At 47.9% G+C, this 26,968-nt stretch overlaps 1 protein-coding gene and 1 long non-coding RNA gene across 5 annotated transcripts in view; one reads left to right on the forward strand and one right to left on the reverse strand.

Annotated features, from left to right (window-relative positions):
• Positions 1 to 1,147: 1,147 nt before the first annotated feature.
• Positions 1,148 to 26,051, reverse strand: LOC143392605 (uncharacterized). Of its 2 annotated transcripts, none has more exons than XR_013090385.1 (3): positions 25,671 to 26,051; positions 2,392 to 2,622; positions 1,148 to 1,627 (listed from the first exon to the last, which is right to left on the reverse strand). It is a non-coding gene; the product is annotated as an uncharacterized LOC143392605 (long non-coding RNA). The 2 variants fall into 2 exon arrangements; XR_013090386.1 differs by lacking the exon at positions 25,671 to 26,051 and adding an exon at positions 6,389 to 6,459.
• Bcl9l (BCL9 like) overlaps positions 25,014 to 26,968 on the forward strand; it is a 29,754-nt gene continuing 27,799 nt past the window's right edge. For all 3 annotated transcript variants that reach the window (XM_076846312.2, XM_077108829.1, XM_076846314.2), the window contains exon 1: positions 25,014 to 25,723. The gene's annotated coding sequence lies outside the window, so the exon portion shown is untranslated. The remainder of the gene's footprint in view (positions 25,724 to 26,968) is intronic.

A 26,968-nucleotide genomic window follows, 5' to 3' on the forward strand; every position in this document is an offset into this window, starting at 1 on the left:
AGAAGGGGAAGGGGGGGCATGAGGGAGACAAGGATGCCCCTACTCTGGGCGTGGGCCAGGGGCTCCATGTGTTCCCACATACATAAGCTACAGCTATCCTGAGTAATGGATGTTACTGGTTCCCGTTTGTAAATGTGGAAACTGAGATTCAGATAGTCACTTGTGGAAAGTAGAACACTGTCAGGAGAGGTTGTGGAATTCTATAAAGGCCTGTGCTCTTCAGAGATAACTGCTGTAGGTCTCTTTGCTCCATGACCCTGTTACCTTCCCAGTCCCAGAGAAGGCCAGCATCCTTGTATGATCATGAGGGGCTGGTGGAGCTGTGTTCCTACCCCATTGGTGGGAAGGGTGGGCTTCCATCCTGGGTGTGAATGGGTACAACTGTAAAGAGGACCCAGGCTGAGGGTAGAAGGGTCTTAGGCCAGAGCTTCTTCAAACTTATTGTGCTTATGAATGACCAGGGATCTCTTGTCATGCAGTTTCTGATTCAGGGGGTCTGAGGTGAAACCTGAAATTCTGCGTTTCCACTGAGCTTTCAGGTAACACAGATGGTGCTCACTTGGATTTGCAGAGGATTGGTTTTGATACCTGCCCCCCAACACTTACCCTGGGTCTTTTCCAATGGAAGGCAGGGGTGGGGCTTCCCCCCCAGTTTGCCAGGATGGGCTGCCTTTTGGTGGAGAATTAAATTCTGTTTTTCCTGCTCCTTAGTTTTTGTCCCCTTTAGCTCAGATCCTACCCCTGCTTTATAAACTGAAAGAGGATCTTTTGCTCATGAAAGAGAACTCGGGGGAGAGAACAGAGTCAAGGGTGGAATGCCTGGGGAAGGGGATGTTCCGGACACTTCTCAACTTCCATCACCCCCTGGCAGGATGTTTACATTTGGGTTTGAGAGGTATCTTTTTCCATTTCAATCGTAACCAGGAAGCAGAAAGGAGAAGAGGTTGAGTTTATTGCAGGGCAGGTTGCCTTGAGTCCACCCTTAAGCTCCCATTCCCCATCTGAAATTATGATGAGACAGATTAGGGTAGAGCAGATCTCAGATCAGGTTTTAAAGGGATATGAGGGCCCTGTGCCTTTAAGCCCTCCCTTCTCCCTCCAACCCCCCCCCCTTCCCCACCCCAACCCTCCCCAGGTTTCTGGAGGAGCAGAGAGTTGCGTCTTCTCCCTGCCCTGCCGAGCTGCTCACTGGCTGCTCTGGAGGCTGTGCTTTGCGGTCTCCATGGAAACCATTAGTTGCTAAGCAACTGGAGCATCATCTGTGCTGAGCTCTCGCATCTAATTATCCCATCACAGCGGCCGAGAAGGGTTTGGGGAGCTGAGAGGAGGGGGAGGCCAAGCGCAGGAGCAAGAGGATAACTCTTTTAGCAGAGCAGATTCATTGACAATGCTGAAGTCATTTAAAGCCACAGCACCCTGTTCCTCTGGAGGATTCCCCAATGGCTTGGAGTAAGGGAATCAGGACCACACGTCTGGAGTCTCTCTCCTGGACCCCGTATTTCTAGGTTGTCTCCCTTGATTCTTGATTCTGAATTCTCTCAAGTTCCCTCCTTTGCCTTCTTCTTCCAAATTTCCAGTTCAAGTCAACAGACATTTATTGAGTACCAAATATGTCACTGGAACTGTACTAGGACCAGAAATATAAAGGTAAGATGAGTTTCTGCCCTCAAGGAACTTAAGGTATTCCTGATTTCTTTGTTTTGGTCAGACTAGATTACCTCTTAAAACAGACCTCCTCTTTCTGGACCTTCTGGACTATGGGGATGTGGCTCAGTGGTTAAGCACCCCTGGGTTCAATCTCCAGTACCAAAAAGCAAACAAACATACATCTAAGGTCTGTCTAACAGGTTCTCTGTCCACAATGCTACTCCTCTGCCTCTTAGTCAATTAGAAAAACACATCCATAGGCATACAAGCCTCTGATGGCAACTGTTGTCCTGTTGAGGAATAATGCCACATGACTTTTTTAGGCAAGTCACTTTGAGCCTCATTCTTTTCATCTCAAAAATGGAAATCCTGTAGCCAGGCGTGGTGGCACACACCCGAAATCCCAGTGGCTAGGGAGGCTGAGACAGAAGGATTGCAAGTTCAAAGCCAGCCTCAGCAATGGCAAGGCACTAAGCAACTCAGGGAGACCCTGTCCCTAAATAAAATATGAAATAGGGCTGGGGAATGTGGCTCAATGGTCGAGTGCCCCAGAGTTCAATCTCCAGTAGCAAAAAAAAAAGGGGGGGGGGAGACTGATTCCTCCCTTACTCAGGAGATCTAGCGAGATAAAATATGTTTTAAAATAAAGGTGCAGAAGGAGTTCTGGAGCTCATTGTCAAGAACTGTAGGAGTACCCAGGGGAGGACTGAGGGCTTGGGCCTGGAGGTCAGATGTCATACTCACCACATGTTGCTCTGTTGGGAAGTGGTAGGTCCTCTCTTCTTTTTTTTTTTTTTTTTTAATTAATTTTTATTGTAGGTTGTTCAAAACATTACATAGTTCTTGATATATCATATTTCACACAGGTCCTCTCTTCTTGACATCCAAGGTTAGAAAAGGCTGTGACAATAAGAAATCCTCCTCTTCAGGGATGGATGTGATGGTACATGTCTGCAATTCCACCTGCTTGGTAGGCTGAGGCAGGAAGATTGAAAGTTCAAGCTCAAGATGGACAACTTAGTGAGATCCTGTCTCAAAATAAAAATAAAAAGACTGGGGCTGGGGCTGTGGTTCAGTGGTAGAGCGCTTGCCTTGCATGTGTGAGGCACTGGGTTCGATTCTCAGCACCACGTATAAATAAAAAAAATGAAGGTTCATTGACAACTAAAGAAAAAAAATAAATAAAAAGACTGGGGATGTAACTTAGAGCCCTAACATAGGCTTCATATCCTATGCCACAAAAACAAACAAAAACCAAACACACAAAAACAAACTCCTCATCATTCAGGGTTGGAAGGACCTGGATGCTCCATTTTTTTTTCTAATGTAGCCTGTGATTTAGTCATGTACCCCAAACCTTCCAGCTTTGTGATTTGGGCCAAGTTATCCACCTTATTGCTCTGATCTGTAGTTTCCTCTTCTGTATAAAGGATATAAAATCTGTCTCATGGGAATATTATGACTATCACTCAAACTAATTTATTTTAAAGTGTTTAGCACAGTCTCTGGTTCAATAAATACTAATTTAAGTAATTCATCTTATCCTTTCCTTTTTATCAACCGTTATTGCAGATAAAGACTAGAGGCACAGAGGCAATAAATGACTTTCCCAAGGTCACAAAGCAAATAGGAATGAGGTGGGATATAACTCAGAATTCATTTTTCCAGCCTTGTCATTGATGCAAAAAGAAATGTTTGGGGTGGGGAAACTAGTTTGAGGGGAAAATGGCTGAGATATGGGCATTATACAGCAAGGGTATTAGCTTTTCATGGCTATAGCCAAAACACCTGAGGGAAAAACAAGAGGAAAGATTTATTTTGGCTCATAGTTTCAAGAGGTTTCAGTCCCTGACCAGCTGGTTCCAAGGCAGAAACATGGTGGAAGGGCACAGGAGAGGCACCATGAACCATGGTGAAACTCTGTTCACCCCGCGTGGCATCTGGGGAGCAGAGAGAGAGAGCAGCAAGAGAGGAAGGGGCTGAGGACAAAATAAACCTTTCCAGGGAACACCCCCAGCGACCCACTTTCTCCAGTAGGCACCATCTCCTACAGGTTCTACCACCTCCCCATAGTCTATTCAGTCAGGATGATTAATCCACAGATGGTCAGAGCCCACGTGATCCAGCTGATTTCCCAAAGTTCTACCTCTGAACATAGCTGCATCAGGGACTGAGCCTTCAATACATGGCATTTGGGGGACATTGCAGATGCAAACCATAACACCAAGTATCCCACAGGGTACCAGGCACATAGGAACCACTTGTCTACTCATTGAAGAGTTCCTTATGTTAGGTACCTTGCTAGGTGCTGAGATCACTGAGATGACAGGACGCAATTTCTGCTCCCAATTTTCTGAGTTTTGAAGAATGAATCAGAGTCAGTGGTACTCAAGTAAGTGGAAGAAGGTAAACTAAAGAGAGGGAGCAGCATATGAAAAGGCTCAGAGATATATGTTATCCTCACACCTTCTGGGAACTGTAAATCATGTATCTTAGCAAGGAAGAAATATCCAAAGATAGGTCTGGTGAGAGCTAGAGCCACTCGCTGGGCCATCAGGGAATTCATATCCTATGCCAAGGAGCTTGGTTTTGACCCTCAAGAAAAATGAAAGCCTTTGAGTGGTGTGAGTTGTGTAAAGACCATTCTGGCAACAGTGTGGAGGATGGGTTGGCAGCAGGTTAGACAGGAGGCAAGAAGACTGGGTGAGAAGCAAAATGATCCAAGTGAAAAAAGAATTAAAAAATGTGGCCAGGCAATAAGCATGGAAATAGAGAGAAGCAGACAGATTGCAGGGGTATTAAGGAGAGATGGACTGGAATCAGTGACTGAAGAGTATGTTTAAGGAAAGAAGAATCAAAAATGATTTCCAGCCGTATGGCCGAGAACAGATTTGAAAGGAGGACAGGGAGAAGAAAGTTCACTGTGGATCTGCTAACTCTGAGGTGTTGTGATTGCCAGGCTCCATGATAGCCCCTAATGATCCTGGTGCGTCTGCACTCTCGCTCTCTGTCTGTCTGTCTGTCTGTCTGTCTGTCTGTCTCTCTCTCTCTGGTACTGGGGATTAAATTTGAGGTGTCTACCACTGAGCTACATCCCCAAACCTTTTTATTTCTTATTTCAATATAGGGTCTCACTAAGTTGCTGAGGCTGGCCTCTAATTTGGGAGTCTCCTGCCTCAGCCTCCCAAGTCACTGGGATTATAGGTGTGTGCCACCATACCTGGTGTTATGGTTTGGATGTGAGGTGTCTCTCAAAAGCTCACATGTGAGGCAATGTAAATGGTTTAAGAGGGGAAATAATTGGGTTGTGAGAGCCTTAACCCAATCAATGAATTTCAGTGGTATTAAGGATTGATTAATTGGTGATAATCGAAGGCATGTAGGGTGTGGCTGGAGGAGGTGGGCATTGGGCGTGATTTGGGGTATATATTTTGTATTTGGCAATTGGAGACATCACTCTCTGCTTGCTGATTATCATGTGGGCTGCCTCCCTCTGTCACACTCTTCCACCATGATGTTCTGCCTCACCTCGAGCCCTGAGGAATGGAGTCTGCTGTCTTTAGACTGAGACCTCTGAAACCATGAGCCCCCAAATAAACTTTTCCTCCTCTACAATTGCCCTGGTTGGGTCTTTTAGTCACAGCAGCGAAAAAAACTGACTAAAACACCTGTTTTTATCCTGTTTTCCCGTACTTGTGCTCTGTGTGTAGCCACCTCCTACACTGTTGGCCTGTGTGGCCAGGAGAATACAGCAGAAGTAGCTGAGCACAGTGGCACATGCTTGTATTCCCAGAACTTGGGAGGCTGAGGCAGGAAGAGCTCTTGGGCCCAGGAGTATGAGGTCAGCTTGGGCAACAAGGCGAGACCCTGTCTCAGGCAATAAATAAATAAATAAATAAATAAAACAAATAAAACAAAACAACAAATACAGCAGAAGAGTTTAGACCTCACTTCTGAGGCTGGCCATAAGAGGCAGCTCACCTTTCCCTTGTCTCACTTGGGAGGACCTACATGAAGTAATGTCCCTGTGGCAAGAGGCTGAGGCCCCAAACAATACCAGGGGAATGAGGTCCTCCATTCAGCTGCAGTGAAACCTTAAATGACTGCACCTAGGCCCATACCATCACTGCAGATTTTCAAGACAGTCAGCCAGAACCACCCAGCTGTCTCCCAGATTCTTTTCCCTGAATAAATGTTTGTATTGATAAGTTACTAAGTTTGGGGGTAATTGGGTAGACAGTAATAGATAACTAATACCAATGCCTTGGGAAATGTCCAGTAGGACATGTTCATAATTGAGCATCTGAGTCTGGAATACAGAGGACTAGGGGATACCTAGGGAGGGAAGTGGGATGGTTAAAATCATCACTATGGAGGAATATTCCTTGAAGAATAGGAGAGGGAAGGAGAAGGCAGCCATGGACAAGCTTCTGGGGGAGAAGGTAAAGAAGCTGGGCGTGAAGAAAAGAAAAAGATAAAGGACAGACAGAGGAAGAGAAGCTGATGAAGGAAGAATGAAAATTAGGAAAACCAGGGATTGGGTGGAGAGTTTTAAAAAGGAGGTATTGCTGGGCATGGTGGTGCCCTCCCGGGGTGGTGTCCGTCTGTAATCCTAGCCCTTGGGAGGCTGACACAGGACAATCTCAAGTTCGTGACCACTCTCAACAGTTCAGCAAGACCCTGTCTCAAAACAAAATGTAAATAAAGGGCCAGGGATGTGGCTCAGTAGTAGAGCAATTACCTAGCATGTTGGAAGCCCTGGGTTCAATCTCTAGCACTGCCAAAAAAAAAAAAGAGGTGTCAAGATGAAAAGATCAGGATCAAAGGCAAGCAATGAAAACGTGTCCACAGGGGCCTGGCATCTTGGGGCTCTGCGTATCTATGCATCCTTGGAGACAGCAGTTTTCTGCAGGTGAGGAAGATCCTGAAGGGGACAGGGAAATAGGATCTAGGGTTAGAACAGTGCAGACAGCTCTTGGAAGAAGCTGGCTAGGAAAGAAAGGAGACAGCTAACTGGTGGGACTTTGGGGTACAGAAAAGCCTTATCAGTTTTGTTTTGAAGTTAAAAACAGTTGAAAAATAAGTGGGTAATATTGATGGAGAACCTTCTGGAAGAGGAAGAAAATGGGATTCTGATCAGGAGAGTGGAGGCATTAGCCTTGGCCACAGGAATGACATTCCCCATGGAAAGAAGAATAGGGACAATAATGCCCCCCAAATGCTATACTTTGGGGAGAGTTGAGTAGGGAAGGGGAGGTATAAGTTAAGGGAGCTCTCTCCTGAAGGCCTATAGTTTTTGAGAAGAAACTCACTCACTACAGAGAAGAATTTGGGGACAAAGAGGTATAAGAGTTTGAAATAGCTGTTTTGGGGGTCAGAGGTTCCAAAGGCCCTTGGTGGGGATGATCCAGCTGAGTTTGAGGCCAACTGGTCTTTAGTGGCACCAACTATATTAGTCAGGGTTCTCCAGAGAAACTGAATCCATACTATGTGTATGGATAGAAAGAGAGAAGTATTTTAAGAAATTGACTCACATGATTGTGGGCCTCGGCAAGTCCAAAATCTGATGGTAGGGGACAGTTTAGCAGACTGGAGACTCAAAAAGAGCTTCAGTTCAGGTCCAAAGTCAGTCTTCTGATAGAATTCCTTCTTTCTTGGGAGATATCAGTCTTTGTTCTATTAGGGCCTGTTTGGACAAGGCCCACCTAGGTTACCAAGGGTAATCTGCTTTACTCAAAGTCTATCTATTGAAGTATTAATCTCATCCAAAAGACACCATCACAGAAACATCCAGAATGATATTTGACTCAATCCAATCTCAGAACACCATGGGCCAGCTAGGTGGAAAATTAACCATCATATAAACCTTGACAAATTTTTTTTTCAAATTACTTAAGTCAAACTCAGAAAGTCAGGGGTTGAATGTTTTATCTCATAAGCAGAAGCTAGAGCAGAAAAACAAAAAATAAATATTGGGTGGATCTCCTAAAAATCAAAGGGAGAGCAAAGGAAAAAGGACCAAGGGATAAGAAGGAGGGAGGAAGGGGGGAAATAATGGGGAGTGATACTGGACAAATTATATTGTTATATTGTGTGTATGTACAAATATGTAACAACAGTTCTCATCATTATGTACAACTATAATGCACCAATTAAAAATGAGGGGAAAAAAGTAGTGGCACCCTTTCTTCGCATCATGGACTACTTCAGTAGGAATCTGTTATATTCTGTAGATTTTCTCCCAGATTTATATATATATATATATATATAAATATATATATAAATACACACACACACACACACACACACACATACACATATATATGTCTCTGTGTGTGTGTTGTTGATGGATCTTTATTTTTTATTTATTTATATGTGGTGCTGAGAATCAGACCCAGTGCCTCACACATGGTAAGCAAGTGCTCTACCACTGAGCCACAACCGGAGACCTCAGAATATATTTTTATTTTTATTTTATTTATTTATTTTTTAAAGAGAGAGTGAGAGAGAGAGAGAGAGAGAGAGAGAGAGAGAGAGAGAGAGAGAGAATTTTTTTAATATTTATTTTTTAGTTATCAGCGGACACAGCATCTTTGTACGTGGTGCTGAGAATCGAACCCGGGCCGCACGCATGCCAGGCGAGCGCGCTACCGCTAGAGCCACATCCCCAGCCCCCAGAATATATTTTTAAATGCATGAAAAAATAGGTTTAGAAAGGAAACCAATTATTTCAAATACATTTACAAAAGTTTTAAAAATGTGTTATGTATGATATATGTATTTCTTTATAATGTATTTAAATGTATAATTGATACCTAAAACAACCATAAATTTGAAGTAGTGTTGAAAGTAAAAAAATATTAGCTATAGAGAACAATGGATATTATTTGAAAATAAACTTTTTAAAGAAAACATTTATTTTTTAGAAGTAGTTGGACATAATACCTTTATTTTATTTATTTATTTTTATGTGGTGCTGAGGATCAAACCCAGGGCCTCGCACATGCTAAGTGAGCACTCTACCACTGAACCACAATCCCAGCCCCTGAAAATGAACTTTAAAAATAAACTAGGCTGGGGGCTGGAGATGTGGCTCAAGCGGTAGCGCACTCGCCTGGCATGCGTGCGGCCCAGGTTCGATCCTCAGCACCACATACAGACAAAGATGTTGTGTCCGCCGAGAACTAAAAAAAAAAAAAAAAAAAAAAACTAGGCTGAAGCAGGAGGATCGTGAGTTCAAAGCCAACCTCAGCAATTGAATGAGGCCCTAAACAACTCAGTGAGACCCTGCCTCTAAATAAAATATTAAAAAGGGGGAAATGGGCTGTGGATGTAGCTCAGTGGTTAAGCGCCTTTGGGTTCAATCCACCATAGCAAAAAAAAAAAAAAAAAAAAAAAAGATAAAAAAAGAAAAAGAAAAAAAGAGAGATGTCTCTTGGTGATCAAGCCATAAAATTTATAATGAAGTATGTTTTTCTACATGTCAAAAAAGTTAAGCAAGCTAATCACTCATTTCTGTTTATACTTCTCATGTTATATAATCTGAAATGCTTGCATCTATTGCAATAAAGATTTAAATGAAAAAAATTAACCATCACATCAACCTTGACATTTTGGGAGTTTTTCAAATTACTTAACAGCTTGAGTGAAGGAATGATAATACTGTCAGGTTGTATTGACTTCGGTTTGGGATTTTCAAAGCAAAGAAAGTGTGGGTACTGGTGAGAGTGATGGGACGGATAATAAGATCCGGGCTAGTGATGCACAGGAGTGCAGAGGCAAGGGGAGGAGCGCGGAGGGAGGAGAGTGGGCTGGCGCTGAACACAGATGGTGACCAACTAGTGATCGCTGAGGAGAGAAAGCCCAGGTCTTCACTGCAGTTGGGTGGATCAAAATACTGTGAGGCCAGGAGAGGGCTCCAGACCCAGCTGCCTCCAGGGACCAGGCAGAAAACAGAAACAGCAGAAAGAGGGGCTGACTAGAGGGAGTGTAGCTGAACAAGCCCTCAAGGAGGCCATTCCTGGCTCTTGAAAAATTGTGTTGCTGTAAGGGGCAACTAATTGTTTCCTAGTTGGCCTCATTGTTTCAAGAAGTTTCAGAAATCTGGATTTTTAGGTAAAAATGTCCTTATTTTCACAATTTTAACACATTATTAAAATGTACTTTCACTAAGTATATATATTTCAAAGCCTTTAGGGACCCCAGGCTGTGCCATCTGGGACAGAGTGTTGGAAGGGGAGAAGAATTTTTGCCAAGTGAGCAAGAAGGAAGGTGTCTTAGTCCATTTTGTGTTGCTATAACAAAATACCTGAGGCTTGGTGAGTTACATATTTTAAAAAAATATTTAGCTCTCAATATTGGAAGCAGGCAAATTCAAGATCATGGCAACAGCATCTATTTAGCTTCTGTGAGGGTCACATTCTCATGGAATAGAAGTGGAAGAGGAAACAACCATGTGCAGAAGAAGTCAAGCACATGAGGTGGTATCTGTTTATAAAGAGCAATCAGCTCCTGAGAGAAGCAATTCATTCCCATGATACCTAACCCATCCCCAGGAGACAGGAATTAATCCCTTCCTAGAGTGCTACTCCCATGACTTCACCACCTCCTAATAGACCCACCACTTCTCAATACCACTACGCTGGGGACCAAGCTTCCAGCACAAGAACCTTGGGGTACAAACAATATCTAAACCATACAAGGACATCTGGAGCCGAGGGGATAGTGGCTGGAGGTTTCTAGCAAAGTGTTCACTGTAGCCAGAGAACAGAGCTCTTCTAAGAAAGGATTGCACAGGAACGGGCCAGGGTGGAGGAGTGAGGATCCATTGCTCTGGAAAGGCATGACCCACGTGTTTTCTGCAGACATGAAGGTCTCTGACAGGATTTAAGCAGGGAAGTGATATACGTTTAATTATTGAAAGATTACCCTGAGACTAGGTGGAGGCTTGATTTGGGGTAACTGAGCCTAAAGAAGAGCTCATGCACACAGGAATAAAGACTGGGCTGGGATGTAGAGCATTCGCTTGCCCAGCATGCACAAGGTCCTGGGTTCCATTCCCAGCACTGAGGGGGTGGGGGTGGGGGAAATGGTACAAATTCACATGAATTAATTAAATTAGCAAATGTTTATTAAACGATTGTGTGCTAAGCACTGGACATGCAGAGGTGAGTGAGACTAGCTGTCACTGAAATTAGGGTCTGATGGGAAACAGTGCTGAGGAGACTCCACCCACTACCGCATTGCACCAGGAGTTCAGGAGGAGAATAAGAACAGCTGTTATTTATGAATGCTTCCCATGTGCCCGGCACTGTACTAAATCCTTTACATATACTTTCTTTTCTCCCCCTCCTTCCCTTCTTTCCTCCCCCACCCCCTTTCTTTCTGGTATTGGACTGAGACCGGGGTGCTCTACTACTGAGCTACATCTCCTGTCCTTTTTACTTTTCATTTTGAGACAAGGTCTTGCTAAATTGCTTAGGGCCTCACTACATTGCCTAGGCTGGTCTCAACTTGTGATCCTCCTGCCTCAGCCTTCTGCATAGCTGGGATTACAGGCGTGCACCATCATGCCTGAACTTACATATATTTTCTTGTCCATTCCTCATAACAACTTCTGAGGGGTAGGAACTGTCATTCTCATTGGATTCATTGATGAAACCTCAGCACAGAAAAGGTAAGTAAACTTGCCAAAGAGGCTCCTTACCAAAGGGGCAATTGACATGGATGTTGGGCGGGAGTTCTGGAAGGGCTTCCTGGAGGGAGTGGTGAATATGTGGAGACCTTAAAAGTTGAGTAAGAGCAAGGTGCAGGGAGAGGTGGAGAGGGGAGACCTAAAAGAACTAGGGAAGGAGAGGCTTAAAGAATTGCAAAGACTTAAAGTCAGAGATGGACCCGTTGGAGGTTTAGAGTATAATTTGGAGAAGTCACTGGAGAAGTAGTTGAGATTAGATGAAGAGATTTAAAATCCCTTAAGAAAGTGTGTGTGCGTGTGTGCGTGTGTGTGTGTGTGTGTGTGTGTGTGTATTATCTTGCTATTGCTGTTGTCATTTGTGGTACTGGGGCTCCGGTGATGATTAGGTGGGGAGAACATGCCTTGGGCAGCTGGGTAGAGGAAAGCACTATCACTAGCTGGGGAAGAGACTGTGGGCAGAGGCTGTGGTGGACATGCTTCTGTTTGAACTGGCTAGTTGAGGTACCTGACAGACAATGGGTGGAGATCTGGGGAAGATGGCTGGATGCATGCTCTGGGGAGCAGGTGTTGACATCTGATGCCTTGGAGAGGAGTGCATGCCCCTGAGAAGGCAAGGTCAAGGACAGCACCAGAGGAACCCCTTCATTTGTGGACAAAGGAAAAAAAGGAGCCTGTAAAGGAGATCCAGAAGCTTCCAGAAAAGAAAAAAGAAAAGAGCCAGGAGGGAATGGTTTCCCAGGTGCCCAAGTGTGGGGGGAACAATTGCAGAAGACAGTACGGCCACATCAGGACCTCAGGGAATCAAGGAGATTTGAAATGTGCTCCTTGGATCTGGCAAGTAGGAGCCACAGGAGATCCTTTCAAACTGGAGGCGCGTGGATGAGGGACAGGGCTGCACAAGAGGCCTCTGAAGGACTAAATGGCTGTGTGGAGCTGGATCTAGGACTCCATGAAAGGCTTCTTAAGCCAGCAGCCTGAGGAGGTCAAGAGAAGAGGAAGGACAGGGGAAGGTGCCCCCCTCCCTGCAGTCCCTTAAACCTTTTTGGCTCCTCATGGGCCCCTGTATGGATTGCCTGATGGGCATATGGAGCGGGGATCAGGGGGCTTCCTGGGAGATGGGTGGAGTGTGGAGAAGGCCTGATAATGCAGCAGAAGTGAGCTGATCCTGGAGCTCCTTCCCAGAAGGGGTATGAGGACAGAGACCTGGGGTCTCCAGCCCAGTGGCTAAAGGACCCAAGAGAACTGTGACTTTTTTTTTTTTTTTTAGTTGTAGATGGACACAATACCTTTATTTTATTTGTTTTTATTTATATGCGGTGCCGGGAATCAAACCCAGTGCCTCACCCACGCTAGGCAAGTGCTCTACCACTGAGCCACAACCCCAGCCCTGAACTGTGACCTTTAACCCCTCTTAGAGTCCAGCATTTCCAACTCTCCAATCCAAACAGGGTCTTCCAGGTTAGAGTGTGACCCAAACCAGTCCCCAGAGTGAACAGGGAGATGTTTCATGAGAGCTACCAGGAAGAAGAGCTAGACATGATGGGTAGGGGCCAGGAAAGCTTTTAAATCTGGCCCCAATTCCTTCTCCTGAGGTGGGTAGGTGGTCTTGTCATGCCTCCCCAGGCCACAGCCCTAAACATGGCCTTCTTCCACCTTCTCAGGCCCTGTTTGATATGCACATCAGATATGGTGCCCTTTGCAAAACTGTTATTTGTTCAGAAGCCCAAAGAGCGGGAGGGAGGGAGGGAAGGCACTCCCTCCTCTTTCCTCCCTCCTCCTCCTGCCACTTCTACTTGCAGGGACCTGCAGGCAAATACCAACCCCAGTCACTCTCACTGGCTAGCTACAGACGGCAAACACAGGGCTGCCACTTCCCCAGCTCCCCACATAGCTGTGTTCAGAGTTTCTTCTCAGCTGCCGGAAACGGCCTGGCCTCTGAGCTTCCCACTACCCTCCACAGGGCCTCTCAACCCCAGCCCAGCCTGTTCCCCAAGCCTGGAGCTCAGAGCTCCCCTGTGCCTCCCAGAGTCTGAGCCTGGCTGGCTGTGACATATTTGCCTCATGTCTCCCCACTTCTCTGTATCTCTAAGAATAGAGGCAGACCTTGCACTAGTCCATTATTTGAGCAGCTCCTATGACCTGTAAGGGTGCAGGAAAAACCAGGGAGAGGGGAAGCAGGCTCCTGAGGTAGGCAGCGGGCTAGGAGAGCAAATGTCTCTGAAACAGATGGGCCAGGGCTATACCTCCTGTCGTCTGCTACTTCCAGCTAATGACCTTGATCTCAGTTTCCTGTCTTTAAATGGAGGTGGTGGCAAGGACGAATTAAAGGAGGCAGTAAGTGCCCAGGACAGTTGGGCACATAGTAGGTGCTTAAAGCAAATTCCTCTCTCTTGCTCTTTGAGCCTCTGAAGAAGAGGTAGGATCAAATAAACCAGGGCCCTTGGAGAGAAGCCTCCAAGAGGAAGGGCCACCTTGGGGGATAGGGACACAGGTCTATTCTATTTCACTCCAGGGAGAAGGGCTGAGCTGTGCCTGAGCCCTGGGCCCCTCCTGTGCTGCTGCTCTTGTGTTCCTTGCCTGGCTGGGGAGGGGAGAGACCCTCGGGAAAGATGCTCCTTACAGGTGGAAGGAAGTTTGGTGGGGAGCCGGATGTGGCGGAGTGCCTCTGGGCCTTCAACACCCGCCCCCCACGGACTCCCCCAACTCATAATCCGATTTATATTCCTATTCCCTCCTCTGGACCTGTCACCATGGCAACAGTTTTCTCAGTTGCACTTCATCAGCTTGTCGGCAAATCTTTTTTTTCTGCCCCCTCCTTCAGTCTCTCTTTCTTCTTCCTCTGGGGGTCTGCTTTTCCGTGGACTCAGGGTGCTCACCTGTGTCCAACTTCTCCGATTCTCCTTTGCTCCTTAAGGACACCCTGCATCCTCTGTCCAGACCTCTTTCTGTAGCCTCCCTCCTGTCTCTTCCTTCTCAACTCCACAACTGTAGCAACCAGTCGGGGTTAGACAAGAACCTGTGTCCCTCCTGCTATCAGGGCAGAGAAGGGAGAGCCCTGGAGGGGCAGAGTTAAGTGGGGTGTGGGTCTGTCTGCAGTGATGCAGTTGGTGGGTGGCCTGTTCATCTCTGGCCAGGGGCTGGGAACAGTGGGGAGGGACAGCAGTATTGGGCAGTTTCTTCTTCAGCCCTATGTCAGAATCATGGTGGCCCTGGGGTGTCCTATGAGGCACTGCCCTTGTTTGCTTCCCAAATCATTGTCAGAGACCTCAGCCAACGCCTACAATTACCACTGACAAGGGGTGCTTCCTGAAAACCTGACTTTGGCCAACTTCTCTCCCTCCCACATTCCAATCAAATCTCTCCACCTCCTCACCAGTCACACCTATTGGAATATCCTACTATCATTGCCTAATTCAATAACCCTAAACATGAACCGTCTTCCCCAAACCATCATCCCTCTTTGTACTCCCCTGTCACTACTCAATGTAAAAATCTTGGTGCTTCCTGTTGGTATTTCGCTTCATGTCCTGTAACTTTCACAGGATGCAGCATGGTGTCAACGTGCCAGGGTATAGGTACCCCTCTCTGTCATTCTACGTAGTCCAGAGTGTATCAATTCTCCTTGTGAAATGCCATTCATATCTGCCTCTGTTCCTTTGCCATTCCAAGTATATCACCCTATACCAAACACCCAGCAAGCCATCCTAGGCCCTCACTGCTGTCCCTGAGGTGGATGCCTCTCTTGCGCCTGCTGTAATCCCTACTCAGAAATCAGCCCTGTCTTAAGTACAGCTTTCTTCTCCTTCTCCTCACCCCTCCTTAGTTTTCTTCTTCCTGTATTGAGCACCTTACCTTGTTCTATGTTCTACGCTCTTCATATGTGGAATCCCGATCTTCACAATACTTCATAAATGAGATATTATCCCATTTTAATGAGGAAGAAATCAGTGCTTGGAGTGATTGATTTCTTCGATGCTCTTCAGTTAGTAAGTCAGAGCCAGAAGTCAAATCCAGATTTGTAGAGTTCCCAAGGTAGTGGTTTTTGCCCATATTACTCTTCTACTCAAACACTTCTGAGCCTATTTCCTTATTTTTCCATTAAGCTTTCAAGGCTTATTCTGATCTGACTCCATCCCATACAAATATGTCTCCTACCTACGTATACATATATCTTGCTTTTCTTCCTTTCTTTCTCTTTCTTTCTTCCCCTCCCTCCTTCCCACCCCCTTTTTTCTTTCTTCAAGCCAGGGCACTCTACCACCAAACTACATTCCCAGCTCTTTTTATTTTTATTTTGAGACAGGTCTTGCAAAGTTGCCCAGATTGACCTCAAATGTGATCCTCCTGCCTCAGTCTCCTGAGTCAATCTTGCTACTTCTCAATGTGACATGAGTTGGTGTCAATGAAAAACATTTGTGCACTTTAGGGATTGTTTTCATCTCTGTCCTGTTAACTATTTTGATCAACACCTTAAGTGAAGATCTAATATCACAATTCACAGATAACATGCCTGGAAGGATAGTAGACATTGAAAGACAGGATAAAGATCCATAAATTGGCTCCAAGCATAGAATGATAGGTAAACCAAATAAGATGAAATGTCCAGAAATGCTAGTAAGAGCTGGCACAGTGTTGCAAGCCTGTAATCCCAGTGGCTCGGGAGGTTGAGGCAGGAGGATCACAAGTTCAAAGCCAGTCTCGGCAACTTAGCGAGGTGCTAAGTAACTCAGTGAGATCCTGTCTCTAAATAAAATACAAAATAGGGCTGGGGATGTGTTTCAGTGGTTGAGTGCCCTTGAGTTCAATCCCTGGTACCAACAAACAAACAAACAAAACAAAACAAAAACATAAGACCTTAGTAGCACATAATGGGCCAGGCATGACCTACAGGTAGTTTCAGTGAAAAAGAATCAGGGTTTCAGTAAGAAATATTTTGCTGGAAATATGGCATTTGGAATAAAGGACAGGACAGACACTCCTGCTTTACTCTGTGTTGGTCAGATGTTATCATGAAGTCACTGTTTAGTGAACTGGAAATGTTTGAGCTAAAAAAGATAAGAGTCAGGGTCACTGAAGCTCAAATATGTGAAGAATTAGACTTACATTGTGTGACCCTCATGATATAATACATGGACCACCAGGAACTCAAAGTGAAGTTCAGCTCAAAGTGAAGTTCAGCTCAAAGTGAAGTTCAGTTCAGTGGAGACCACTGGGAGACAGAGTTCAGCTCAGAGGAAGGAAAAGCAGATGCTCATAAATGAAATGGGCTGTCTCCTTAGACAATAAGCTCTCCATTCCTGGGGATGTTCGAGATGATTCTGGGACACTGCTTGCCAGAAATGTTGGCAGGGAGTTCCACACCAGAAAGAATTTGAACTTGGTAGTTGTTTTTTTTTTTTTAACAATTAAAAAAAAATTATTTTTCAATTGTAGTTGGACACAATACCTTTATTTTATTTATTTATTTTTATGTGGTGCTGAGGATCGAAACCAGGGCCTCACACATGCTACGCAAGCGCTCTACCGCTGAGCACAACCGCAGCTCCTAGGTGGTTGGTTTTTGAGGTCCAAGAACAGGATTGCTCCTGCTTGTGCTCTTTTTGTGCCCCTTACCTGGCCCTCTGTGCTCCCTGGTACCCACCTGGCCTCTCCTTCCAGACTCAGGTCAGTTTCCTCATTCTTCATTTCCCCGAGCTTGCAACATGAACTGACTGCATAACCTCCACACCTTTTCATTATTTAGCATTCTTTATTGTTCTTTCATTATCCCCTTCTCATTTGCCCCTAGAGGGTAGATACCTATGTTATCTGTGACAGGATAAAAGCTTCCTAATCATTAGTTGGATACAGTAGTGCAAATCTGTAATCCCAACTATTTGGGAGGTTGAGGTAAGACCACCACAAGTTCAAAGTTGGCCTGAGCTACTTAGTAAGACACTGAATGAAATAAAATAAAAAGGTTTGGGGATGTAGTTCAGTGGTAGAGCACATGCCTAGCAGGTGTGAGACCCTGGTTTGATCCCCAGTACTACAAAACAAACCAAAACCAAACCCCCCAAAAAAACTAAAAATTGACTGCCCCCAGCCTTCCTCTGCCCCACCTCCTCTCACCCCCAAGATAATTTTATCCCTCACCTGTTGTTGGAAATCTTGTCTTGGCCTGCTCCTCCCAGGGCTTTTGTAATACAGAACTAGGAAGACAGGACAGTAGGTGAGAGGGGGAAGAAGAAAATAATGAAAGCGGAGTGTCTCCACCAATCCATGCAGTGTACAAGTGGGAGATGACAGTGGACAGAGGAAGACAAAAGCTCTGTTGACTACCAAGGACGGAGGGACTGATTTGGAGTTTTCAGAGTGACCGTGACTGTTGCAAGGTGTAGCAAAGCAGCAAAAGAAAGGGAATTTGAACACATGTGGTTGTAGGTTATGAACTGGACAGCCTTCCAAAGATACAAGTAAAACCTAGAATTCAGTTTTATAATTATGATCAGTGTTTGGGTTGTAGGGGTCCAGAATAGATTCAGCTCACACATCCTGTAACTTTCATAGGACTAAGCATAGTACCATGGTGTAAGTGCCCTAGTTCATAGCACCCCAGTCGCTGCAGAAAGTACACACATGGTCCTGAGGCTGTGGGATCCTGAAAAAGGACCTTTGAGCTATATATATGTATACGTATATATGTATGTATGTGTGTGTGTGTGTATATATATATATATATATATATATATATATATATATATATATTTGAGAGAGAGAATTTTTTTAATATTTATTTTTTAGTTTTTGGCGGACACAACATCTATTTGTATGTGGTGCTGAGGATCGAACCCGGGCCGCACACATGCCAGGCGAGCGCGCTACTGCTTGAGCCACATCCCCAGCCCCTCTGAGCTATGTTTTTTAAAAACACTTCCCAAGGTTGGATTTCAAGTTACAAAAGGCCTAGGAGTTAGGTTATGGGTCTCAACAGAACTTGAAGGCTAGGGAAGTTCATCAGTGTTAATCAGTTTACTTCAAGTCACACACCAGGTTTTAGGTCTGACTGGTACTTTGACTATGCCTGGCCCAGGGCTTTGTCCATAATCCAGGGATGCCTTCTTAAAATGACCCAGGGGTCTATATGCATGTCAATAGGGTTAGGCTTGGAGAAAAAAGGGGGTACCTGGGAGACTAGCAGTTCTGAGCACCACGTCCAGGCTCTGGGGGGTCCAGATAAGGAGGCCAAGCCTGCCTTCCCAGATCTTATGGCCTCACAGGGAAATGAGCCAGACACAGGAACAAGTCCAATGGAAAGTTGGAAACAAGTGCTATGGTGGTGTCGTGGAAAGAGTCTGGATGTGGAATTAGACTTCCAGCTATCACTCATCCACCACGTGATCTCAGGCAAGTCCTTTCACCAGTGTGTAAGCCTTTCACCTCTTAAAAATATCAGTTCTGTAGTGCTACATATAAGAGAAAAGTAATGTAAGCACTGCCCCCCAAAGCACTCTGCTCCCAGAAGTATCTCAGAAAGGCTCTTGCCTTTAACACAAGAATTAAATGGCAAGAATTATGTTTCCAGGACTTAGAACTGCCAGACCAGTGGGCAGCAGGCAAGGAGTAGGGTTGACTGGTTTTGACTTCTTTTGAGGATCCTGCCTCTGATAACTTCTCCTAGCTTTATGCTTATTTATTTTGTGGTGCTGGGGATCAAACCCAGGACCCTGCACACACTAGGCAAGCACCTACTTCTGGGTTTAAGAACTCTGCCCCCTCCCCATGCTGGTCAAAGCTAAGTGTTTATCCCTCTCAACAAGCCTGCTATCTAATTGCGGTCTTCAGAATAAAGATCTTGGGGCTAAATTCAACCCAACTCTCTTTCTTTTTAATATTTGAAGAAAACCGAGATATTGCCTGAGAGGTAGGTTAAAAAAGAACAAGAAGAATGAAGTAAGGCCCAGAGAGTGGGACTGACTAGGCCGATGTCACATACTCTGGACTCAGGCCCATCTTCTTTCTTTGGGGACTTGGAGAATTTATTAGCAAGGGATTTTATGGAAATTAAGCCTTAGTGATCTCTTATGACATCTGGTCTAGACCTTTTGCTGCAATCCTATCTTTGGAACTCCAGTGAGACATGTACTGTCTGCCTGGATTGAACCACACCTGAGGCTTGTATGAAGTCTCAGTTCAGGTGGTGATCCATACTCAGTTACCCAAAACATGGGTAAGGTCTTTCCTAAGTGCTCCCTAACCCCTAATTACACTGAATTGAAATCCTCTCTTTACCTGTCTGTCCCTAGTTAGGCTGTCAGCTGTGTAAGAGTAAGGACCTTATCTGTTTTGTCACTAACATATGTCTAGTTCTAGTCCAGTGCCTGGCACATAGTAGATCTCAATAGGTATTTGTTGAATGAATAAGTAGGCAGAGTCCTCCATCAGAAAGGAGTTCCTGGAGGAAAAGGCAAATAAGTTAGATATCACAATGTACAAAATGACAGAATTGTCTCCCATTGGGTGAACTGCCTATGCAGGTACCGTAAATCTTAGAAGACAGTAGAAAATGAGAAGAGAAGCCAGGTGCGCCTGTAATCCCAGCATCTTGGGAGGCTGAGGCAGGAGGATTGGAAGTTCAAAGCCAGTGTCAGGAAAAGTGAGGTATAAGCAACTCAATGAGACCCTGTCTCTAAATAAAATACAAAATAGGGCTGGGGATGTGGTTCAGTAGCCAAGTGCCTGAGTTCAATCCCCAGTACCAAAAAAAAAAAAAAAAAAAAAAAGAAAGAAAGAAAATGAGAAGTGAGACAATTGAAGATGGGGGTGGGAGGAGAAAGGGAACCCTTCAAATCCTTGGCTTTGCTAACCTGAGAGGGCTTTTAGATGGGAAGAGATGCAGCCATGCTGGGAATAAGAGGAAGTGGCTGTGAGCTCCTAGGCTCCAGCAAGGAGAGTCTTTTTATGGGGCGAGATCCAGAAGATGGCTTCACTTGAGGGGAGGGAAGCTTAAGGAACAAGGTAGGAGCCGGTAGGAGCTTTGGACCTGGCCTGAGGGTTGTATCTGATGCTGGGATTTAGAGGGAGTAGGAGCTCTGAAAAGGCCTGGGGCAAAAAAAGGAAAGAACGTGTGTGTGTGTGTGGGGGGGGGGGCAGCTTCCTCCTCTAACCCCCTCTATTATATGGAGATCCTGAGAGGTCAGGACTTGGTGTCTTCTGCTTTATTCCATGCTCTCCTTCAGGTGTCTCGAATACTTGGGTCCCGTAAGTAGAGTTCCTAGGATAAGGATATGGAAGCGCCTGGCAGCCTTCTGAGTGGGGACAGCCCGAAAGGCAGGGATCGTGGGAGCTCCCTCTCCGCACCCCCTAGAAGGATCTCTCTTCCTTGGAAGAGGAGCACTTTAGCTTCTAGTTCACAAAGTCGTCCTTCCGCGAACCTCCACGTGAACAGACTTTTGCCAACGGTTGCTAAGCCTGATCTAGCCACCAGGGGGCAAAAGGAAAGCAGCCCTTAAGGTCAGTGTCCCCCGTCTTCCCCACCCACTCGCACCTGAGGCCAAGAAGGGCGGTGCCTCACCTGGCTGTCACGTTGAGCCCAGTAGCTTCGTTAACTCCTTCCTGCCTAGTCTGCAGTACCTCTCGGGCAGAATCATTCGTAGCAGAACTTGGGGGACAAATCTGACAGAGGAGGGGGTCTAGGTAGAGGTGAAGTCAGATTTTCCAGGAACTCAGTTCCTTGTGCTAGCTGGAGCTGGGGAAGGTAAACATTCAGTTGGGTAGCTAGCCCCTCAAATGGGTGCAAGAGCCTCTGTCAGTGAAAGAGGCAAGGGTTGTGGTCACCTGAGAGGGGGCCTTAGAGGAGGGATATAGGGGAGAAAGCTCAGGTAGCTTCCAAACCCAGACTTCCGGGCTCCCAGCAGCCTTCTATCCGCCAGGGGCCCCCAGCCCCAACTAGTGGGTGAAGGCGGGGAGGGTGGCCAGAGAGTGGAGGACCGACACAGAAGATGGGAGCGGGGAGGGTAGACGGTTAAGATTGGGCAAAAAGTGGACTGGATTTCACAGCTTCCAGGTGCGCGGCTTTGCGTGTGGCTCCTCCAGTACCAGGCAGCCGGTCAGGGTCTGACCAGCACAAGTTCCGGGATGGCGTTTCGGGCCACAAGGTGTTAAACTGTGGGTGGGAGTGGGGTCTGGAGTCCCTCCCTCCCTCCTTCCTTCCTTCGCAGCGTCACCACCTCAGACTCCACCGAGCTGGCGTGCAAGGAGTTAAGTCTGCCCGCAATCTGCAAGACTGGAGCCTGAGAGGGGGAGGGGGAGGAGGGGGGAGAGCGGGAGAAGGGGGAAGCAGACTGCAGGGAGACAGCGCCAGGAACCCCCTCCCCAGGGACCTGGCCCCTGGGCCCCCAGCCCCAAAAGAGGCCCTGCCCACCCGGGGTCGTGCTCTCTTCCCTCGCCCTGCCCCCGCCCTACAGCTTTGTGTCCCCAGGAGGGTGGGCTGCAGGATTTCCAGCCAAGCCTTGGCTGCCTGCTCAGTTTTTCCAAACCCTCCAGTCGGGGAAGGCGGGAGCTCTGTCAGGATAAGAGTCCCTCCCCCGCTGCCCCCGTCGGCCCCCTCTCTCAGCCTCCCGTTTCCTGCCCCTGCACCTTCTCCAAACTCCTTTCCCTTTCCAACCTTGGCCTCTGCGTCCCCTAGCCCCACCTCTGCTGGCTCCCAAGTTCAGGTTGGAGGGGATCTAGTGGATCCCATAATCTTAGGCGCTGGTAAAGCCACACTCCACAAGCCGACCCTGAGACCTAAGGGACGCCGGCGCGACTCCCCAGCCTGGCGCCCGCCCCATCCTAGAACACGGCTCCAGGCCACCAGAGAAGGTGGCTCTGGGATCCCGCCCCGGGATGGAGATGGTGCTTGGGGCGCCGGCAGAGCTGGGCAGCAGGCTCTGGGCTTCAGGTGCCAGGTCCTACGGCAGGCTTCGAGGAGGGGGCAAAGTGTTCCGAGCGCTGGCACGGTTCTGTCCAGCAAGTCTATTATATAATAATCACCATCTATCAGGAAGCCAGGCAGCTGGAGAGAGTAGGGAAGCCAGGATACCCGGATCTGCTCTTCCTCCAGGGCCCAGGAAGGTGTCTCCACCGAGATGGGGGTAAAATGATGTGGGGGGTCGAGGGGCAACTGAGGGGCGCCAGGCAATCCGACTGCTGCCTCGAAAACCCCGCCCTCATAACGCTGACTGACAGTACGCTGAACCAATGATTGAAGTCATTGTGGGGCTCCGGGTTAACCCTTTCTTGGGTCCCTGGTTGCTTCAGCGCGTGGAGTCGCTTCCCAGGAAATGCTCCCGACCCGCTCCCACCTTCTCAAGCTACTGAACGAGCAGGTGAGGAATGTCAGCTGGAAGATCCGTTCTTCCCAGTAATTCCAGTAACAGGAAGATACGTAATTTCAGATAATAAGCATCGCTAGGGCCTCCCCTATCCCCATCCCCAAAGTAAATAAATTATAACACAAGATGTGGTTGTGGGTACACACTGTGTTTCCAGAAAAAGCCCCTAATGGCGCTGGCACAGCCACAGTGAGCCATGAACAGACAACTCACACACCCTTACCCATGCCGGCACGTCCACCCACAAATGCCCACACCGACTCTCGCTGACACACCTGTGACATCCCTCGTGACACAGTGACACACAGATATACGGAAACACAGTGGTTCCCTGAGTTCTCCAGTAGAGGGAGCTGCTCGATTCCAGCAATGGGCCGCTCGCCTCCTTTTTCGCTCCAGGGTTCCACCCAGAACTCGTGGCTGCCCAGAGCTCTGCTCGGCATCTCGACCTGGAACCTACGCTGGGGGAATGAGTCACAGCCCCACCCAGGGGAGCGCTCCGCTCCACATGGCTGCTCCACAGAACATACCGAACACTCTTGAACTTGACTGTGTACCACTTTTGAGACCCCTTGCAACGAGTCCACCCTCATCCCTACAAACATTGTTTTCTGGACCTACTATGAATTGAACTTGTGCCAAAAGGATCCGAAAAGGCCCATGTGGCTTGTCATATAGGTGATACTGACCCAAGTAAATGGAGTGGACCCTCCTAAAAACTATTATGTTTTAGGACCGGCCCTCTGCTTTAAGATCCAGTCTATCCCCTGGGGATCCTGGAGAAAAGAAAATAAATTAAACCCTAATTCCCAGAGCCAGGTACTATCTTAGATGCTGGGATAGTCACTCTGGGCTTCAGTTTCATCGCCTTTAAATGAAGATAAGACTTAACTCAGAATTATGACGTTTCAACCCCTAACCTAGCACAGTTCTTAGTAGGCACTTGGGAAAGTTTTGTTGATTGGATTAAAGCATGATTGTGAGATAATGTTCATGAAAGTGCTTTGTAAACTGTGGTTGTGTTAGACACACAGGAAAGGTTATGTTATCTGTTTGTCAGGGTATCTTCATCCCCCTACTACACACACATTTGAGCCTCCCCAGACCTTGCTCAGTACCTAGTTTCTGGCACCATCAATCCATCAAGTCAAGTTCTACTATGAACCTAGCCAGGTCTTGAGCCAACCTTGGGTGAACACAGAGGATAGAAGGCATAGTCTGAGCCCATAAGAATCTTTTGGAACCAACCAGACATACACACAGGAGAAACAAGGAAAAAACAAGTAAGCATTCAGATGGGTGGTGCACAAATAATAGGTGGTCAGAAGAGAGGGAGAGCTAGAGTTTTCTGGAGAGAGAGGACAATGGGAACAGAAAGGAGCAAATAGACTTGATAGTTTCATTTCCTTCTGAAATAGTCAATGCTTATCAATTGTTGGTATTAATTCTGGGTGGGTGGGGAAGGTATCTAGGGATAAAGAAATCCAACCTCTAGTCCTGGGCTTACCATGGTCTACTTGTGTAATCCTGAGTAAATCCTTATATAATGCAAGTCTCAGTTTCCTCATCTGTGTAATGGGGCCAAAATATCTTTCTTGCAAGTTCATGATCAACACTGAAATAACATGTGATATGTTTTTTAAAAAGTGCTTTATAATTTCTTTTTCAATGTATCTACTATTCTGTAGGTGGAGAGAGAGAGAGAGAGAGAGAGAGAGAGAGAGAGAGAAAGGTGGGGGGAAGAAAGCCTTTTAAGGTTAGGAGAAATTTCTTTTGAGAAGACAAAGGTTTCACTTCCACAAACATTTTCTTACCATCCACTTTACACCCCTGCTGAGACTTGAGATGAAAATTCAGTCTATGTACTCATGGTGTACTAGGAGAGAGAGAGAGAGAGAGAGAGAGAGAAAGAAATATGAATAAAAGAGATGTTCAGTGCATAATGGATGTGGGTGGGTACATTGAAGAGGGAAGCCTGTGCGGTGTGTGTGTGTGTGTATGTGTGTGTGTGTGTGTGTCCAGGCAACTCCATCCAGTCCGCACATATAGTAGGGTAGGTTTGTGGGACCTCTCCCTAGCCTGGGATGCTGTTGGTGCGTCTCCTCCCCAGTCCTCAGGAATGGGTAGGAGAGAAAGGCAGAAGCCCCCCTCCCCGCCCCCGGGCCAACCTGCCTCGCGCTAGCCGGCTGGGCGCCTTACCGAGTCAGACCACTGGGAGGCTGGGGGAGCCGGGTTGGGCGAGGAGACGAGCGAGATGGGGGAGCTCTTATTTTGACAGGGGCCTCTCCGGGCTCTGGTATGAAGGCAGAAGGAGGCAGCCAGAGAGCCCCGATGCTTATTCAGGCTGGGGAGAGGAGCCGAGTGGAGGGGCGAGCGAGGCTCCGGCAGTGCAAGGGAGCCCGGGGAGGCGGCGGCGCGCGGCGGAGCCAGTGGCCGGACATGCCCCGGACCCGGGGCCGCTGCACCACCGCCGCCGCCCGGAGCCAGCCGGCCGGACGCCCGCACGCCTGGGTCCCCCGGCGCCGCGCCGCCCGGGGGCTGCGACCCGGACCCTCGGCGTCCGACCAACAATAAGCGCCTAGACAGCCCCCTCCCCGCCCCGCGCCCGCCGTCCCCGCGGGCCTCGGGGAAAGTGAAAGGAGGAGGAGAAGGAAGGAAGGAAGGACGGAAGGAAGGAAGGAAGGGAGGAGGAGCTGGAGCAGGACTCCGAGCCGTGAGGTTCGGGGCCGAGACCCCAGCCCCAAGCCCCGGCCGGAGCGGGTGTGCACCCTCTCCCGCCGCTGCCCGGCGCCCACGACCATGCTCCGCCGTCGGGAGGCAGGAACCCAGGCTCCCAGCGATCCCCGGATACCCTCTCCCGGGCCGGGCTGGTATTGAGATCAAGGCATCCAGGATCAAAAGATTACCGCCTGCCCGCCCTCTCCGCACGTCCAAGTGGCAAGCAGGAGGACCCCAATCCACCCTCCGACCCTCACCTGGTCATGGCTTCCAGCTCCGGCCTGGCGTGAGGACCCCCGACCCGCGCGAGGTGAGGGGTGGGCTGGGGGCTAGGGCGAAAGTCATGGCAGGCCAGCAGCAGCGTGAGGAGGGAGATCCAGTTTGAATCGGGGAGGGGAAACACCGTCTGATTGTTTCTTGCCTTCTGGCACGCACCCCCAGACTGTTCAAGGGGAGGGGGACGCCCCCAGGGTCAGTGGAGGCTACTCGTAGGCCCCCAATTAGGTTGGCAGCCCCAAAGCATAGGGAGAAGGGCTTAGGGGCAGCCTGGGGACCCTGCCACCCTAGCATAGAGAACAAGGCCGGCCTTGGGCCAGCTGGAGCAGCGAACCCTGCCCTGGGGGCTTCTGGGAGATGTAGTCCCCCTCCCAGGCTCAACAACCCCCTGGGTCCCAGCACCCCAGCACTCCTTCCTTGGCTGATGGGAGCTTCCAGAAGGAGATGGGTTGGGGCTGGAGAGAGCTGGGGTCACCCTCTGCCCCCAGGCACTGCCTTTGAGCAGCAGGAGCCCAGAGACTGGCGCGGGGGGGGGGGGCCTTCTCTGCCAAGGATTCTGAGTGCTGTGGGCTTGGCTGGGGGTGGGGCAGTCACAGTTCCTTGGAGGTGTCCCTGTACTGCTAAGGGGAGGTGGCCCCTGCCTTGGTCCAAACAAGCCTTTGGGAAGAATGTGAGGAAGAAAAGTGAGATTTAGGCCTTTTTCCAAACGGGTAGTACGACCTCAGGGCTGCTGGAATTTGGTTTCAGGCAACAGGGAAGTCAGGTCTCCCCTTCTCCCTCTTGGGGGCTGAGAAGGGGAATGTCCCTTAAAGTCTGGGAGTCTGGAGGGTGTCTCCCTGGAGCAGTGAAGCCAGGATCAGCTTCTGTCTGTCTGTCCAGCTTCCTTCCTTCCGGGTTTTTCTGACACCCCCTCCCTCCCTCCTCCTTCTGTCTGTCTGCTGCTTGGGGTGTGTGTCTGTGTCCCTGTCTGGGGGGCCTCTGCTGCAGGAGGAAAGGTGTTCTTCTGAAAGAGGTGAGCTGAACTTGTGCCTGAGCCCTGGGAAAGGGTCTCTGCAGCCCCCTTGATCTTTTTCCCTCCTTCCCTCCTAACCTTGGCACACTGATTTAACTGGGAAGGCTATCTGCATTGTATCTGCCAAAATCCCACTAATGTCTCTGAGCAGCTCTTTCAAAGATACCTGGGTCTGGGGTTGGGATGGTGAGGGCTTCCATTCTCCTTCTTCTTTCCATCTCCTTGACTCTCCAAGGAGCAGCCACTTCCTCAGGGCAGGGATTCCTC

Source organism: Callospermophilus lateralis, chromosome 2 (assembly GCF_048772815.1).
Source record: "Callospermophilus lateralis isolate mCalLat2 chromosome 2, mCalLat2.hap1, whole genome shotgun sequence".
NCBI classification, from domain to species: Eukaryota; Metazoa; Chordata; class Mammalia; order Rodentia; family Sciuridae; genus Callospermophilus; species Callospermophilus lateralis.